Raw genomic sequence first — 17,873 nt, 5'->3', positions numbered from 1 at the left:
CTTGTTGTTCGGTGTGAGCCAAGGCTCCGTGTTGTAGACAAGAAACTAAAATTAAAGTAAATACAAGACCAACCAAGGTCAGAGGCTCCTGACTTGGGACAGGCGCGAAAATGCGGCGGGGTGAAATATGTTTATGATATCTCAACCCTCCCCCTCTACCTCTAGCCAATGTAGAAAAGTAAACGCATAAAAGTACGCGCATTTAAAATTCAGTCCAAAAGAAGTCCGAGTCTGATGTCAGAAGACGTAACCAAAGAAAATAACAAAATGACAATAATACATAAATAACAACAGACTACTAGCAGTTAACTGACATGCCAGTTCCAGACTTCAATCAAACTGATTGAAAGATTTGAAACCCGGAAAATTAGACATTGTAGAAAATTCAAATCAAATATATCTGTTTGTCTACGCCAGTAAAAATAAATTTAATATATTTGTAGCACCTTTTCGTAGGAGTAATTGATGATATTCATTTAAAGTAACTAAGTTGACACATTAACATTTCAATTATCTGATTTGATATTTAAGTATATTAGCAAATCTCTCGTTGGTTGTTCTGTCTTTTAGGCAAGACCTATACGGGTAAGTTATCAATATACTGAAATATTAATTCATTGAGACGAAAATGCATCAAATAAACACAGATCAATATTTTTAAATTTTAAAGATCTTAATTCTTGTTTAAATTATCTTAAATTGACCTGGCGATATAAAATCTCTTATGCTATTTGTAAGCAAATGGGGTAAAAACAAAATCCATTATGATAATTAAAAGATAGTTCATTAACTTTTTTCAATCAGCACTATTGTTTCATGCGAATTAAAAGGTTTGGAGTTGTACAGATATTTTATTTTTGTAAAGTTATATATAGTTCATAGTACTTTTGCTGATTTTTAATATAGCATCAGGATTATATTCAAGTAAACTATGACAATTGGTACTACACGAATACAAGTACTTTCACAGGGTGTATATGTATCGGTTTATATGAGATTATTCATTTGTTGTTACACCCGTTCATTTTTTGTACACGAAAATCATTGCTAGTATTAGACTGTCTTGTGCAAAATAATTTTGTTCAGTTCTTCAAAAGCCATGTTTTGAAGTTAAGAATAAAAAAAGGGAATATGTCACAAACACAACAACCCGATTAAAAAGAAGAAAACAGCCGAAGGCTACTAATGGGTCTTTAAAACAGCGAGAAAATTCCGCACCAGAAGGCATGATTCAGATAGCCTTTAAACAAAAATGTATATTAGTTTAGTGATAAAGGACGTTTGTCATAATAAACTCCGACATATATATGTCAACAGTAGTATACCGCTGTTCGAACGTCATTAATCGATTGAGAGAAAACTCATCATGGTTCAAACTAAAACCAAGGAAAACCCATCAACTATAAGAGGAAAACAACAAAAACAACAGAAACATTGAAGTTCAACAACAAAACACACAATGGAACACACACAGAAACGATCAATTAGATAACAATTGCCATTTTCATGACTTGGTACTAGATATTTTATGAAAAAAAGGTTGGTTGAATCTGTGACTTGCAAAACCCTTTTTTTTGGGGGGGAGGGGGTAATATCAAATATATCACTAACATGACAACATTACATGACATGAATTCATTACAAATAAATGCAAGAACATCCAGGATAGTGAAATACACATATAAATGCAAGAACATTCAGGACTGAGAAATACACAAATAAACAATATAATAGTACATTTAGACATGCTTAACACAGAATAAAAAAGAACACGTAAAACAACCTAGGACAGTACACAACAACAGCACAACAGAACCACGAACTTTAAGTCTTACGACTGATTCAATGCCAAAAAAGAGACGTAACCGGTAAATTTCTAAAAAATTGAATATATATCAAGATTAAGTTGGTTATTATGTTATGATGTATTTTAAAACAATAACAAGATTATTAATATAAATTCATGCTAGCAATAAGAAAATCAAATATCTAGCTATGTCGGTATTTTTTATAAATCAAACTGTAAAACAAATAAATCGTATGCATACAGTTGCTTTAACCTAAAATCTTATAAATGATCTGGTCGAGTAATTATCTTTACTTTTTACATAAGAATAGAAAATTAAAGAAAATGTTTTTAAACTACAAACAATCAGACATTTAACAATATCCAATTAATATTACAAATACAACATCATAATTCAATATATGAATGTTGGATAAACAAATACTGTGATATGTCTTATATCAATGCGAATTCACACTCAGTAAAGCAGCCATATTCGAGATTTTTTACATTTTCGGTACTTGAAACACAATGACGGCAATGGTAATACACTATCTAAGATGTGGTCAAAATGTCCTGGATCCACCAATTTGTGACGTTAAAATTTACGGAGAGTCATTTTTTATCTTTCCTCCTCATAACTTTCTTGGAGCAGTTTCTGCATAAGTAGCACACTCCTGTATATAAAATCCGTATAGTGTAAACATGCACGAGCCTAACGTACCAAATGAGATTTATAAAAGTCATACGAAGGGACAGAGGGTATGTTATTGCTGAGAAATCGGAAATTGATAAATAAGAAGTTGAAACGGTCCTGTTTTTCATAAATGTTAGTGTGTAGACGTCCATATGTGTCAATATTGAAAAATTTCAAGGAATTAAGCAGTCCTTTTAGGATCAGTAAGTTTCAATTATAATTTACTCCTTCCTTTTTTATACTTCATTGGTAAAATTGTTTTATGTAAAAATAATAATTTTGCCATTATAAAATGACTTTTTCATCAGTTTATTCCTACTTATTCACATTTGATAGACAAATTAATTTCATTATAGAAGAGAATTCAATAGTTCATCTTTGTGGCAGGACCTTCTGGTACTTGAGCAAGTGAAATAAGTGAATTCTAGTTTACAAGTTTGGCAAATATGGAGACGAAATTCCTATTTTACATTCATTGTGTTTGGGTTTTTTCCCTTCGAAATTGGGAAAACGTCAATTTAAATACAAAACCAGTGTTAATTCATTAAGTATTCGTCTCTTCCATAAACATTATTGCAACGTCTTACTTTTGCATATATATTTTTACTCCTAATTTTAACATAATTTTTTCCATTGCTGTAAATCGCGTGTTTTTAAAAAGTTCATCATATATCTCTGTGAATGATTTGCCCGTTAGTCGATTCTATTAGTTCATGTCGGAATAAAATTTGAATAATTAGATTCTGGTTTACAATCGGCTGGTATTCATGTCTGTACATTTAATAACAGTTTGCTTGATGTCTTTTGTTATGATACATGTATGTTTATCCCAGAAACTATATTTAGCAGATGTTTTACTGTTCTCCTGAATTATTTCAATTCTATCATACGTAAATGCTCTACTACAGCTTATAATGATGGCATAACCATATTTTGAATTGATTTTTTTTTACGCTATTCCTCATAAACCTACATAGTTTACTTTGTTTTCAAATATTATTATTTCTATTTCTATTCTATAAGATTGTATTTGATTTTATCTTCATACTGTTTCAAATTTGAGTGCCGTTTATAGGTTTGGTGTCTGGCGTACTTAATTATAGCAAATTGGCATTTTACATGTGTTTGATAATATCTTAATTTAGTCTATTTTATATTTATTAGATTTTAAAAAAGGCTCCATGTGCGTATACCAATCCCTTGTTTCTAAATAGGTCAACACAAAAATTAAGATATTAATCTAAATCTATGTAATTTGACATCTAGAGGTGTCATATGTGTCAGATACATTAGAATGTCAATTTAAGGTGATACCCAACACTTGAACTAAAATAATTGGCTCGTTCAATTTCAACAAAAATATAAAAAATTCAAAGACTTTGAACAAACCGTTTTGACAGAAAATGACACTGGTTATATAGCAGTTTGACAAACACCAATTTTAATCATTGAGAAGCTTAATATTCCTTTTACAACACAACGTAATTAAAACGTTAAGCTGACTTTACAGAGATATCCCCCTGTAGTGTTAGGTAACACCTTAAAGCCAAGCATCCTGGTAAAACATGAAATTTAAATTCTTCATGCTATTTGTGTCACTAATATCTGTGTTTGATTTGATCATTTATATATATGCATCTGAAATAGTAAACTTGGTACCGTTAACGTTGGTATAAGAAGAATTAGAAACATAAAACAATGTGATTTTCTTTCAATCTTGATGATATTTGTTATGCATAAAAGTACACCAACAATTATATTCGATATTATGTCCTCAACCAATTCCAGATTATTTGCCAGCATTAGAGGTATAACACATAATGCCGTTAATAAACAAACATACCGTCAACATGAATGATTCTTTGCCTATGCCATTCCACTTTTGATTTGAAAACCTTTATAAGGTGATTGAACAAAAAATCTACTTTCGTGGAACAGGATTAATATGCTTCTTTTTTCAACTTTTTAAAAAGATCATCATATCACAGAGAGTACAAGAGTACAACAAAACACATGTATCACCTGGAGTTATAAACGTGTCAAAAAATCAAGATGAGAAGTTCGTTTATTCTCGCGAACATTGAGCTTCTAAACATTATTAATGGCCCGAGACCACAATTAATTTCTCTATAATTTCTTTATAACGTTTTGTCGCATTTAAAAAAAAAATACTATTCTTTTTGTCTAATTTTTTGTGTGTGTAATGTACAGTACAAGTCCAAAAATATATGCAATTTTCAGAAAAATTGCATCATTACATCATACAAATTTGGCCAATACACATCCCTACCCCTATGTTCCGAAAAGTGTAAGTATAACCTTTTTGCACCTGGCCTAATCACTCTTTCCTTATTGAAATCATTTAAAATAAAACATCCAAAAGTTTATTTCAGCTCACTTCTTTCATTTCCACCCCAGAAAAGCTAAGAATTGAATGAGAAAGGGTAAGAAAAAAAATAAAGAAAAAATACACTATATTTAAAGGGAACTATATTCGTGAACAACGAAAAGCGGGGTCATTAATTGTGGTCTTGGGCCTAATGGTTAATGACATTTCTAACTAACTATTATTGAAACAACATAAAAATGCTCAAATGCTCTCCGAGCGGTTAATGATCCTCCTTAACTGACACTGCAAACAACAATTAAATACCTTAACTGATGAATTTATCACTCTTTTGAATACTTACATTAGGCATCGATGCTCAAATTAATGCTCAAATTAAGGACATACATACAATCTCAAATTATGAGTGAACGCCAGAAAAGAAATTCTACAGAGATGGCACTGCATTCGGTCAGTTTACTCTGTTATCTGACGAAGAGAAGACAAAAGTATGACGCTTCAAAGTACGCCACAAGAGACTGTGGTCAATCTTTGAAAACAAAAGACAGAAGCTGTAACATCTCTTCTTTTGAGAGGCAAAACATTCTGTAATCTGACTGCTCCTATCAATGAAACAAAATTATTGTAAATTTGTAGGAAGACCTTCTCAATTTTGCCATAAATCTCTGCATTTAAAAATATTTCGAGTCGAAGAAAAATAACAACGAAAGCTTGAAAGATGACTGACAATCCTAGTCATTATTTCTTTAGTATAGTATACCTACCATCAGTGTTTTTTTTTTATTTTATCTTCAAACTATTTAATTTGGGTGCCGTTTATTGAAGTGGTTGACAACACTGGTATCTGGCGTACCTAATAATAGCACAGTGGTATTTCACATGTGTTTTATAATATCTTAATATAATTTATTGTCATATTTATTAGAAAATTTTAAGAAGGTGCCAATTTGCGTATAAATATTTGTAGTATCTCAATAGGTCAACACAAGAATTAAGGTATAAAACTAAATCTATATAATCTGACATTAAGAGGTGTCATATGTGTCAGATACATAAGTATGTCAAAACAAAGCAACGCATCCTGATATAACAATTAAATTCAATTTCATTTTTTTTCTTCATATTTACACACACACAAAGGTTTACACTCAGTAAAGATGTCACGTGCGCATGTAAAACAAAAGTATTGCAACAAACATAGCAACGCATCATGGTAAAATACCTTGATTTAAACTTACGCTATATTACTGTGGATTCATTATTATTTGCGGTATACCAATTGTCGTGGACTTTGGTGTCACAGGTTTACAAATAAAGTAAATGTTCATCGAATAAAATATTTCAAATAGTCCTATCTGTAGACCATGAAATCAAATCTTAACGAAAATGCCGGAATTTCTCGCTACATTGAAGACCTGTTGGTGACCTTCTGCTGTTGTTTTTTTTTTATTTGGTCGGGTTGTTGTCTCTTTGACACATTCCCCATTTCCATTCTCAATTCTATTTCCTCAATCCACGAAAATCTGTACCCAAGAAGATAAATGAATCAACAGCATCAAATACACATGAAGGTACCATGTGCGAATCTGTTACATTAGTGCCTCGAAAAATCATAGCCAAAAACATGATGGTATATGTAAAATACCTCGATTTCAACCAACTTTATGTTGTCTCATAAACAATGTCATTTCGCATGTTATACATAAGTGTCTCGAAAAGTAATAGCAAAGCATGATGGTACATGTAAAGTACCTCAATTTCAACTAATTTTATGTAGTCACATACACATAAAAGTGTCATTTTGCATCTGAGACATAAGTGCCTCAAAAAGTAACAGCAAAGCATGATGGTACATGTAAAATACCTCAATTTCAACTAATATTATGTAGTCACATATACATAAAAGTGTCATTTGCCCATGTGATACATCCAGTACATCAAAATGCCATACAGAAGCTTCAGGGTATAGTACATAAAAATATATTTTTTTATTAATGAGATCGGTTAACTACAGTCCAGTTGTCGTAATCTCTGTCAATTATTTCTGTCTTTGATTTGATCATATGTATATAAATAAAAAAAATGATTAAATAAATTTGTTAATTGAGGTGTCACATATGCATTTGCAACTGAAGTAGTAAACTTGGTACCGTTAATGTTGGTAAAAAAATAATTAGAAGCCTAAAACTATGTTGACTTTTTTACAATCTGTTTGATGTTTGTGATGCATATTAGTAAAACAATAGTTATACTATTACTCATTGATCAACTAAAAAGGGGAAGTCAATACAACAGTCGCATCACACGTTATCAACCAATCGGAACGTGTAGAAAATAATTGTCATATTCATGACTTGGCAGATGCACTTTTCGAAGTAATCTTTTGGTTAAAACTGGTATTTGAGCAAGCTACATATACCACTTGTATGAGAGCTGTTTAAAACAACGTAATATTGACAAGCAAATGTAAGCAAATAAACCAGCCATGGTATGGTGATGTTACAATAACAAACAAGAAAGTGTATTTATACACCACGGACAGAGAACACAATTGCATACACAATTAAAATATTTTCAACAAATTCGAGACCTTTAAAGCTAGATGTCAAAACACCAACACGTATGTAACGATTGTACACTTTAAATATTGAAAGGTTTTAAGATTGACATTTGTCATATGTTTAATTTCCTGTTTGGATGGTGTTAATGTGAGCCATTAATGAAAGTTCTAAAATCATCTTGTAAAGGTGTTGATTAATATATGCGATGAATTTAAATACGTATTTAAGGATTTGTAGTCAAATAATTATGTCATAATCGTGGGGCTTAAATAAAAGCAAAAATAGTATATCGACTTTTATGGCCACAAATCGATTCAACTAAACCAAGTATTGTCACAAACTAAACCCGAGGCTTAAACTTTCAAAGTATTTGTTTATTAAAAAAATATTGAATGTAAACATACATGAAGGATCAACATATATTGTAAAACTTCCACTATATAATTTACTTTTTCGATACAGTAAAAATGTTACGTTTCAAATACAAATACAAAGATAAACAAAATTAAAACTGCATGGTAGAAACCCCTTGCTTTCATTTGTCACCATTCAATTCACCTTCATAAGGAACTACAAAAGTGAAAACAAAACATAGATTGATACATAAATATCGAGTAATGCTAACAGTCATACGAACAAAAGGAACATAAAAGCTACAAAACGAAACTGTAATGGTTATTGAAAGATACACAGAACTAACAAATATTGGCACTTTCTAAAAAAAATTTGACTAATAAAAAAAATAAACGTTTAAAGTAGAATTATCTAGTTGAAATCCTTTTAGCGCGCAAATGTACACGAGTGGTAATACCATTATTCTTTCCCATACAACAGTATTCTTCATTTTTAGAATGACATGTTTCAAACAAATGTGTAGAACTTCTTTTTGTTTAAAAGAAAAGAGATAATTGTCGTGGATTAATTTTGAAACTGCTGTAAATGGTCCTTTGAACATGGCTTTAAATGAGCTGTATTGTTTGTTTAAATCCTGATTAAAAAAAAATTGATACATTATAGCTAGTCGTCGTGTGTTGTCAATTGCAACTAGTTTTGCATTTTATCTAGAAAATATGTGATGTGTTATTTCTTTAGTATAATGTCCGCGACCACTTCAAGATTATTACTAAAGGTGTATCTCCTAATGCAATAACCGAGTCAGAGATTTGGCACCATGGTATTTTGCCAATGTCTTTACGCTTATATTAATTAGGGTAAACTTTAAAAAATAGTTAAAGAAAATAAATACTAGCTGTACAAAACAGGATTTATATACTTCTTTTTTTTTTTTTTTTAGTGTCAACTTTTTAAATAATCTAATAATACCTGATATAACAAACCAGCAAATCACATGTATAACAATGGTAAACATGTAGCACCACGAGTGTTAAACCTGTCAAAAAGTAATGTGAGACGTTCGTTATTGCTTACGACCATTGAGCTTCTGAACATTATTTATGGATAATGACATTTCAAATGTACTATTTTTAAAACAACATAAATAGGTTCTCCAATCGGCTAATGACCCTCCTTACACGACATCTCGAAAGACTCGCAATATTTTAATGGCGAAGATAACACTCTTTTGAATAGCTGTAAACAAGATCTTACATAGGCCAACTTTGATGCTATCAATTCTCGCCTAAAAACATTATACCACACAAAAATATGAGCGAAAAGGCACAGCATACATTTCCGCAGGGATGAAATTGAATTCAATCATCCGTCTTTTCGAACTGATGAAAAGAAGACAAGAGTATTACGCTTCCAAAAAAGGCCACAAGAGAGTTATTTACCATCCAATATTGTGTTCGATCTTTCTCAAACAAAAGACGAAAATTGAAACATCTCTTCACTTGAGATGACCTATAAAGTTATACAGTTAAGTCCTCTACCTGTCCCTATTGATGAAACTAAATTAAATGAAGACCTTCCATATTTTGTCAGAAGTCTCCGCATTTATTTTTTGAGTCGAAGAAAATTAACAACGGAAGATTGGTAGTTGTCTGGCATTCCTGGTGAACAATAATTGGAGTTTACCAAAGGGTTCAAGTTTACACTCAAGAAATTCTACGGTCGCCATCATCAGCTGATTGGCCATTATGACAAAAGTGTGTCTGAAATCAAATCTGATATTCTTCCTCAGTCATAATAACATTCCAACATTACCGAACTGATCAAAGAAATAACACGACGGGTGCCGTATACGGTGCAGGAAATGCTTACCCTTTCGGAGCACCTGATTTCACTCCCAGTTTTAAGTGGAGATGGTGTTGTTTCTTTCTTATTATTTATAACTGTTGATTTAAATGTCCTTTGGTTTTGTGAGTCTTTGTTTACTCCTTGGTTGTGATTGTTATTGTCTCTTACATCCCTAGTGTTTACGGTCAAGTGCAATAGTATATTGACTTCTTCAGTCATACGACCAAGAACCAGACCTCCCCTGTTTTTCTTAAGAAATAAAGTGATACGTTAACTAGCAGATAGCATTATTATCTATTTGGTTTTAATATGAAACTCTTCAAATAAAAATTGAACAAACTGAAGAACTTAATCATTATATGCACGAACATGGATAAAATATTTGATTTTCATTAATGATATTTAAACCTTGTAAAGCTACTTTGCCTTTTTTAGTGACTTAGATAACACTAGCCTTTCGAATGGACAATAATGTACCTGGATATGGTAACATTTGTACCTCTTAATATTAAAGTTCATCAAATGAAGTAGTACGATCTTTTAAATTTATTTTAAACTGTACATGGATTGTGTTATCAATGAAAGAAACCATTTTTGTATCAGTGTACAGTTATGCATAATTTATGATAATTTTAGTATCACAGTGCCGCTATGTATTATGTGTGTTCAACATCTTGACACTGGCCTTCTTTGTTGTTTTGCGGTTTTTACCGATCATCGCAATTGTGAACTTTCCATTTCTAAGTAGCAACATTCCAGCAGCACCTGCATACGGGGTATATATCTCCCAATTGATACGATATTCCCGTGCTTGCATTTCCTATCATGATTTTCTTGATAGAGGGTTACTGCTCACAAGGAAGCTATTAAACCAAGAGTTCCAAATGGTGAAGTTGAAATCATCCCTTCGTAAATTTTACGGACGCCATCACGAGTTGGTTGACCGTTATGGAATAACCGTTTCACAAATGATATCGGATATGTTCCTTACGTCGTAACTACAATCCCCTTCCCTTTCATGAATTTGACCTACCGAATTAGACTATTTACCGGATTTTTAATCACATAAGCAACACGACGGGTGCCGCATGTGGAGCAGGATCTGCTTACCCATCCGGAGCACCTGAGATCACCCCTAGTTTTTGGTGGGGTTCGTGTTGTTTATTCTTTAGTTTTCTATCTTGTGTCATGTGTACTATTGTTTTTCTGTTTGTCTTTTTCATTTTTAGCCATGGCGTTGTCAGTTTGTTTTAGATTTACGAGTTTGACTGTCCCTTTGGTATCTTTCGTCCCTCTTTTTTTAAGCAACACGACAGACATGCTACATGTGGAGCATCTCAGATTACCCGTTGTTTCTCGTTTCGTTTATGTTGCTCGGTCTTTAGTTTTCTATGTTGTTTTATATATGTTTTTTTTGTCTCTTCAAGTAATTCGAAAACAACTTGTTCCCTATTTTATACCATCTATAATCTTCAATATGAAGTCATTTATTTTGACGTAAATAAACGTGCTATTGCCTTAAACATGGAAGAAGTATTAACAATTAATAACAAACTTATATTCATCTTAATTTTTTAATATATAACAAATACAAACAAAATTCAAGAAGGTGTTTCTCACTATAAGAAAGACTTTGTTACATTTATACAGTTACATAAATATTTTTAAAGAGTCTCACCAAGCAATATTGAAATATACATATTTTTCAGTCGAAAGACTACATGATAATTTAAAATAAAGAATGCTTAATGGCATATTCACAATTACCAAACAGGGACGTTTCCCTAGATTTTGTTCGTTTAGTCTTTAAAGAAGTTTTTACAGAATGCACAAGTCCATGACTTTTAAGTAATTGTATTGTTTGTTTGCATCCTGAAAATAGTGCATACATCAGCGCTGTCCTTCCTATGTCGTCCGAAGCATTCAAGTTTGCGTTGTTATCTAGAAGACATTTTATTATCTGTAATTTCTTTGGTATATTTTCCTCTTCGACTTGTAGATTACTAGCAAGCATTAAAGGTGTAACGCCTGATAAAAAAATATCAAGAATTATGTCCTCCTTCGATCAGAAGTTTGGCAAGTTTGAGTTTCCCGGAAGAAAGAGCATTGAGCAACGTATTTTCCATTTCTTTTTTTTTAAGCAACAAAGATTTAACGTTATTATTTCTGTTTTAATGATTGACTGAATGTTTGTTTCATTTTCTGTCGGCTTTATATGCTTTGGAAAAACATTAACGTCATAACACAGCATGTTAACCTTATAACAGGTAGAACAACGATATAACACTTCATATTTATATTGTAGAAATGTGAAAATATCATTTAACTCTCAAAGCTATCTAAAGGCCTCTATATTATAAAGACGTTAATTCGTGTAAATATAAATTGAAAAATGTGCCCTTATCATACATGTAGGAGTTGAGTTAATTTAGGTATGTTGACAGAACCATATCCTTTGTTTTTGACGCAAGTTTTTTAACGATAAAAAAAGGAGAAAAAACAGCATTATATTTTTTTGTGGAATTGTGATATTTGAATGACTAGGGAACCATTCTGCTGTTTAAATTAGAATAACGGAATTTTACAGTACTTTTCTGAATCAATTTACTTCATCGAATAAATAGCAACTTTACTCTGACAATTGGTCAGACTTCCCAAACATTATTGATATAATAGATCGAAATGTCATGTATAGTACGGACTGGAGTCATCGAGCATGTTGAGGATAATTCAGAAACGTTAATGTTATCTTTTTGTTCAACAGAAAGATTGCAATCAAAGATAAACTGTGACAATGTAATAAGATCTATAATATTGTCTAAGTAAGGATACGTTAACCTTTTAGAATATGAGAAAAATATTGTCATTTCGGTAATTTTTGTAAATTGCATAAATCATTGTTTAGAATATGCCACAATACTTAATAAAATTCCTCCACAGAATAGTCAACAATTGGATGCCCGCTGCTTTCAGTTCTATATGTTGTTTTTTTGTTTACGTTACAGACCAGCTTTACAGATCGACTAAAAGAAATTCGCTCAAATCAGTATATCGCTAACCCATGTAAGTATATATTTTCTTCTGTAAACAAATTATATGACAGTATAATTCGGTTTCGCAAAAAACTATGTTTGTTTATTCTGTCTGAAATTATGATGTTATTATCATCTGTTATGATTGGTAAAAACTTTTGAATGTTCAAGGCTCTGCTCTATAACTTAGTTGGTCTTTTAAGAATATTTTTGAACGTTAGTGAAGAATATTTTTTCAGCAAAACGCGCGACTTGCGTTCAAAATTTCCAATTTCAGTGTGGTATACATGACGAGTTTATCATAAATTAGAGAAAGAAAACACTCAGAAGAAATAACTCTTAGAAAATAAATAAAAGCTCTTTAACATAAAAATGCTTAAATAAAAAAAAATGTCTATGTCATGTCATAGTGTTTTGGTTGCAAATCTATACAAAAAGTTAAATCACAAAAATACTGAACTTAGAGGAAAATCAATTCGGAAAGTCCATTATCACATGGCAAAATCAAATAACAAAACACATCGAAAACGAATGGACGAGAACTATCATATTCCTGTCTTGGTACAGACATTTTCAAATGCAGAAAATGCATCATCCGAAGCATTTGTGTTATCGTTATTAAATTATGAATAGAACCAGTAGAGAATGAAAAGCGTTACATTCATAGTTCGTTAATACAATCATCTGATGTTACGGGAAATGCTGAAGTGTCCAGCCAGTTATAAAGTTGTTTTCTTCTCACGTTTTTTTTTAGAATTAGTTGCAGGTATAGTTTTTGCTTAGAATGTCAAGTTTATGAAACAGTAGTTATTACACAAGACTATTCGACGTTTTACTTTATACAAACGTAGATGACACACAAGCACTTTGTGTTCGGGAAAACTGGTATGTTTGATTTTTATTTTATCGCGAATTTAAGTTCTAAGAAATATGTTGGTCTGGAACCAATGTCCAATGTATAGTAACATACTTTTATAAGATGTGTGCAAAATGAGATTAAAAAGCAATGGTTATCGCATCAAGTATTTTGAGAGTTTAATTTATCAATTTCAGATTTAATTTAGAGAGAAGTTGAATTTATAAGTATTTGTTTATGAAATTCTACGTCATTTAAAAAAACATTAATATATTGGTAGCACCGCTACGTAGGAGTAATGGGCGATATTCATTTATAGATATTGATGATCTAATAACATTTAGATAATCTCATTTGATATTTAAGTATATATCAGCAACATGTGGAGTTCGTTCTTAATACTGCCGCAGACTTTAAAGCTAATGTCATTTTCTGCATGTTATAATTTTGACTGTCCCTCTGGTATTTTTTGTCCCTCTTTTATAAAATATTCAGAAAAGCTGTTTATTTAAGGTAAATGAATATAAGAAGATGTGGCCTGAGTGCCAAAGAGTCGACTTTCCATCCAAGTTTCAATTTGTAAAAGTAAACCAGTATAGGTCAAACTACGGTCTTCAACACTAATCAATGGCTCGAACCGAAGCATATATAAAGGCCTCAAAAAAATATAAGTGTAAAACCATTTAAACCCAGGTCCTATATAATAAAAAACGAGAAAAGAAAAACACTTATGAACCACTTCAACAAATGCGAAACAACTGAACAATTGGTCTCTGACTAATTAGAACAGGTGTAAATAAATGCAGCGGGTTTAAAAAAAACTTCACCTTTACATGAAAAAATAGTGAAACATCATAACATAGAAGGAAACACTGTAAAATAACAATTGCACTGGCTTAAGGTGGTACCTAACACTACAGGGAGATAACTCTGTAAATTCAGCTAAACGTTTTAATTACGTTGTGTTGTTAAGAGAATATTAAGCTTTTCAATGATCAAAATAAGTGTTTGTCAAACTGCTATGTAACCAGTGTAATTTTCCTGAAAAAACGGTTGGTTCAAATTTTCTGAAATTTTTATACTTTTGTCAAAGGGTCAAAGTAAATACTTTCTCAACATTTCAAGAAAATTAAACGAGCCAAATTAATTTTAGTTAAAGTGTTGGGTACCACCTTAACTCAATGAAAAAACATATTCACACAATGAAAACACACTTAATGAATAAATTTGATCGATGACACCATGCAAAATACAAAAGACATAAAATAAGGGGTTAGATGTTAAATATTTTTTTTCTGGTCAGTTGTTGACACTATATTCTAAATCAATTCATTATCTTAGTTCTTATAATATGATAGGAAACATCAGTGTCTCTGAATTAATGATACATAACACAAAAGAAAAAGATATAAAACTTATCGGAATAATTACATTGCCATTTAGTTTTTTAGTCCTCTAATCTTTTAGTGATAATTTGTCACATCATGCTACACGCGTGGCTATTTTAAGACACACGTGTCATTGTCAGTGTACTTATCACCGACGTCATAGGCAAAATAGCGATAAACAGATTAGAAATGGTTTTTTTTAAATTCAACGGTGTTCATCCGCCATATCTGATCGGCTAAATAAACTCATCATATATACAAGGACTTAATTTAGTATATACGCCAGACGTTCGTTTCGTCTAAAAAAGACTCATCAGTGACGGTCGAATCCAAAAAAGACAAAAAGGCCAAATAAAGTAAGAAGTTGAAGAGCATTGAGGACCAAAATTCCTAAAAGTGTTGCCAAATACAGCTAAGGTTATCTATGTCTGAGGTAGAAAAGCCTTAGTATTTCAAAAAATTCAAAAATTTGTAAACAGTAAATTTATAAATATAACCATATCAATGACAATTCATGTCAGCACAAAAAGTGCTGACTACTGGGATTGTGATACCCTCGGGTAAATAAATCTCCACCAGCAGTGGCATCGACCCAGTGGTTGTAAATAAACTCATCATAGATACCAGTTCTAAATTTAGTATAAACGCCAGACGCGCGTTTCGTCTACAAAAGACTCACCAGTGACGCTCGAATCCAAAAAAAGTTAAAAACGTGAAATTGTCAGTTTTTAAAGTCCACTTATTTTCTTCAGAAACCGAGCTATGACCAGTAGGGGATGTTCATAAGAGACAACATAATAATTCACTCGTTTAAATTTCGTTTTGTGTAACTCAACAAGTGTTAAAATTTTTGTTCCATTGGTATTGAAATCCAATTTATATAATGTATTCTTGGTTAAATAGGGTCATATTATATGTTTATCAGGATCATTAAAAACCATGTCGTTGAATTCGAGACGTGAAGTAGTTTGTTGTCATATGTACTTAAATTACTGTAACGAGGGTGGATATTTTTTTTTAAATTTCAGTTTATGTTATTGCGAAGTATTGTTATTTCTTTTCTCAACTGCTGCTAATTACAAATTTGGTGAGATATACATTGCAACTTCCAACGCCGAAAAACATAAAATAAGTATTGTGTAGAAACTTCATGTATGAGTAATGGGTCATATTCATTTAATTATTGATGATCTACTAACATTTCACTAATTCTCAATTGATATTTACGTCTATAAAAATGTATGAGCAACATGTGGAGTTCGTTGTTAATGCTGCTGATTGACTTTAAAGCTAATGCCATTTTCGTAACTCTGTACTTATACATCCCGTCATTGTATTATTGTGTTTTTATGTTGATTAGGATTATAACATAATGTTACTGATGTTTACCCATTGTGTCTGTTTGTAATGTTTTGTTGTCAATATAATGAAAATTGATGCACCTGTCGTACAAGTCAGAGGTTTAGATTTCTATAAAAACAGGTTTAATCCAACATTTTCTAAGAAAATGTAGTAACCCAGTAAAAAATATGAAATTTGTTATCCTATCGTCTAATGTATTTGAGCTTTTAATTTTGCCATATACACATACTAGATATATATTTAATATCGAGGCCGTTTTGTGTTTTTTCACCTTTCGTATTTTTGTGATAATTATTTTTATCATGCTACACGCGTGAGTAATAAGGAACGCACGTGTCATTATCGGTGTATTCATAAATGACGTCATAACAAAATAGCGATAAACAGATTATCAATAATTTCCAACCTCGAAGATGTTCACCTGCCGTATCTGATGGGCTAAGTTTTATTTTATTTTAAGTCCATTTTTTTTCTTCAGAAATCGAGCCATTGTTCAAAACAAACGTAATTATCAATTCCATCGTTAAAATTTCTTATGGAGTTAAAATTAAAATACTGAAACCAAAATAGATAATTTCCTAAAGCTTGTAGTGTAAATCTTTGGTTGACTTCCTTGGTTTGTTTGTAATAACGTTTACCAGAGCTGTGTACCTAACATGCCTTTGATTGACATCTTCAAACAAAAAATGTATGCTAACTTAATCGATTTACGAGTTTTGAACATCGGTATACTACTGTTGCCTTTATTTAAGTTCAAGAATCTTCAGATATATAAAGCGATTACTATTTTGTCATATTTTATGAGGCGTTTATCCCTTTGTTAAATCTTTAAATCGGAAACATCTAATTGACATAAAGCCTGGCTCTCTACTCATAAAGGAAAATATATAATTATAAAAGTGTGCCTACATTGCATGGCAGTTGATTTAAAAAAAAAGATGACGCCCTACACTACGAAGCACTTGAACTTGATCATAGTGCTCGTTCGTCTGGTACCTCCAGGACTTTTTAACATTAATTTGTTAATTAGGTCTTTCACCTTTCGGATGAAAGACCTATTGTTTTTGTTCTGATTATTATTATTATTTTTTTTCTTCCGCCAACTTTTTTTTCCTTCGCTGTTTTTTTGTTTCGCAAGATGTCGCTTAGATAAATGAAATATGATATCGAACAGTTTATGCGCTTTTGAGACTAACCCTGCTTAACCGAACACTTTCCCATATAAGAGTTATCTCCCCGAACACTGTTTTTCTTGTTATCGCTTAATCTTCAAAACCGTATAAGAAACTGACAAATTTATTTTTCCAAATGGCGCGTTACATCCTCAGGATGTTCTGTTTTATTTTGACCGAAGCCGTATGGAGATTCCATATGAGAGTTATTTCCCCTTTTGTTTTTGAAATTTTGAAATGTATTTTAAACTGGAAAACCATAAGTGATAGAGACCTAGGGTATTTTGATTTTAGATTCTTAGTCCAAAAAAATTAAAATAAGGTCAAGGTCAAAGGTCAAGGTCGTATTTTAGATTTTTATTGGTCTTTGATTTCCCTATAACTTTGGAATGGTTATAGATATAGAAAATTTACATAGTGAAAAATGTTTGGTACTTCAAGGGGCAACTTTGTTACATTTCGACTGTATTGGT

The sequence above is a fragment of the Mytilus trossulus genome, chromosome 11, assembly GCF_036588685.1.
Source record: "Mytilus trossulus isolate FHL-02 chromosome 11, PNRI_Mtr1.1.1.hap1, whole genome shotgun sequence".
NCBI lineage: Eukaryota > Metazoa > Mollusca > Bivalvia > Mytilida > Mytilidae > Mytilus > Mytilus trossulus.
This window is presented reverse-complemented; position numbering follows the sequence as displayed.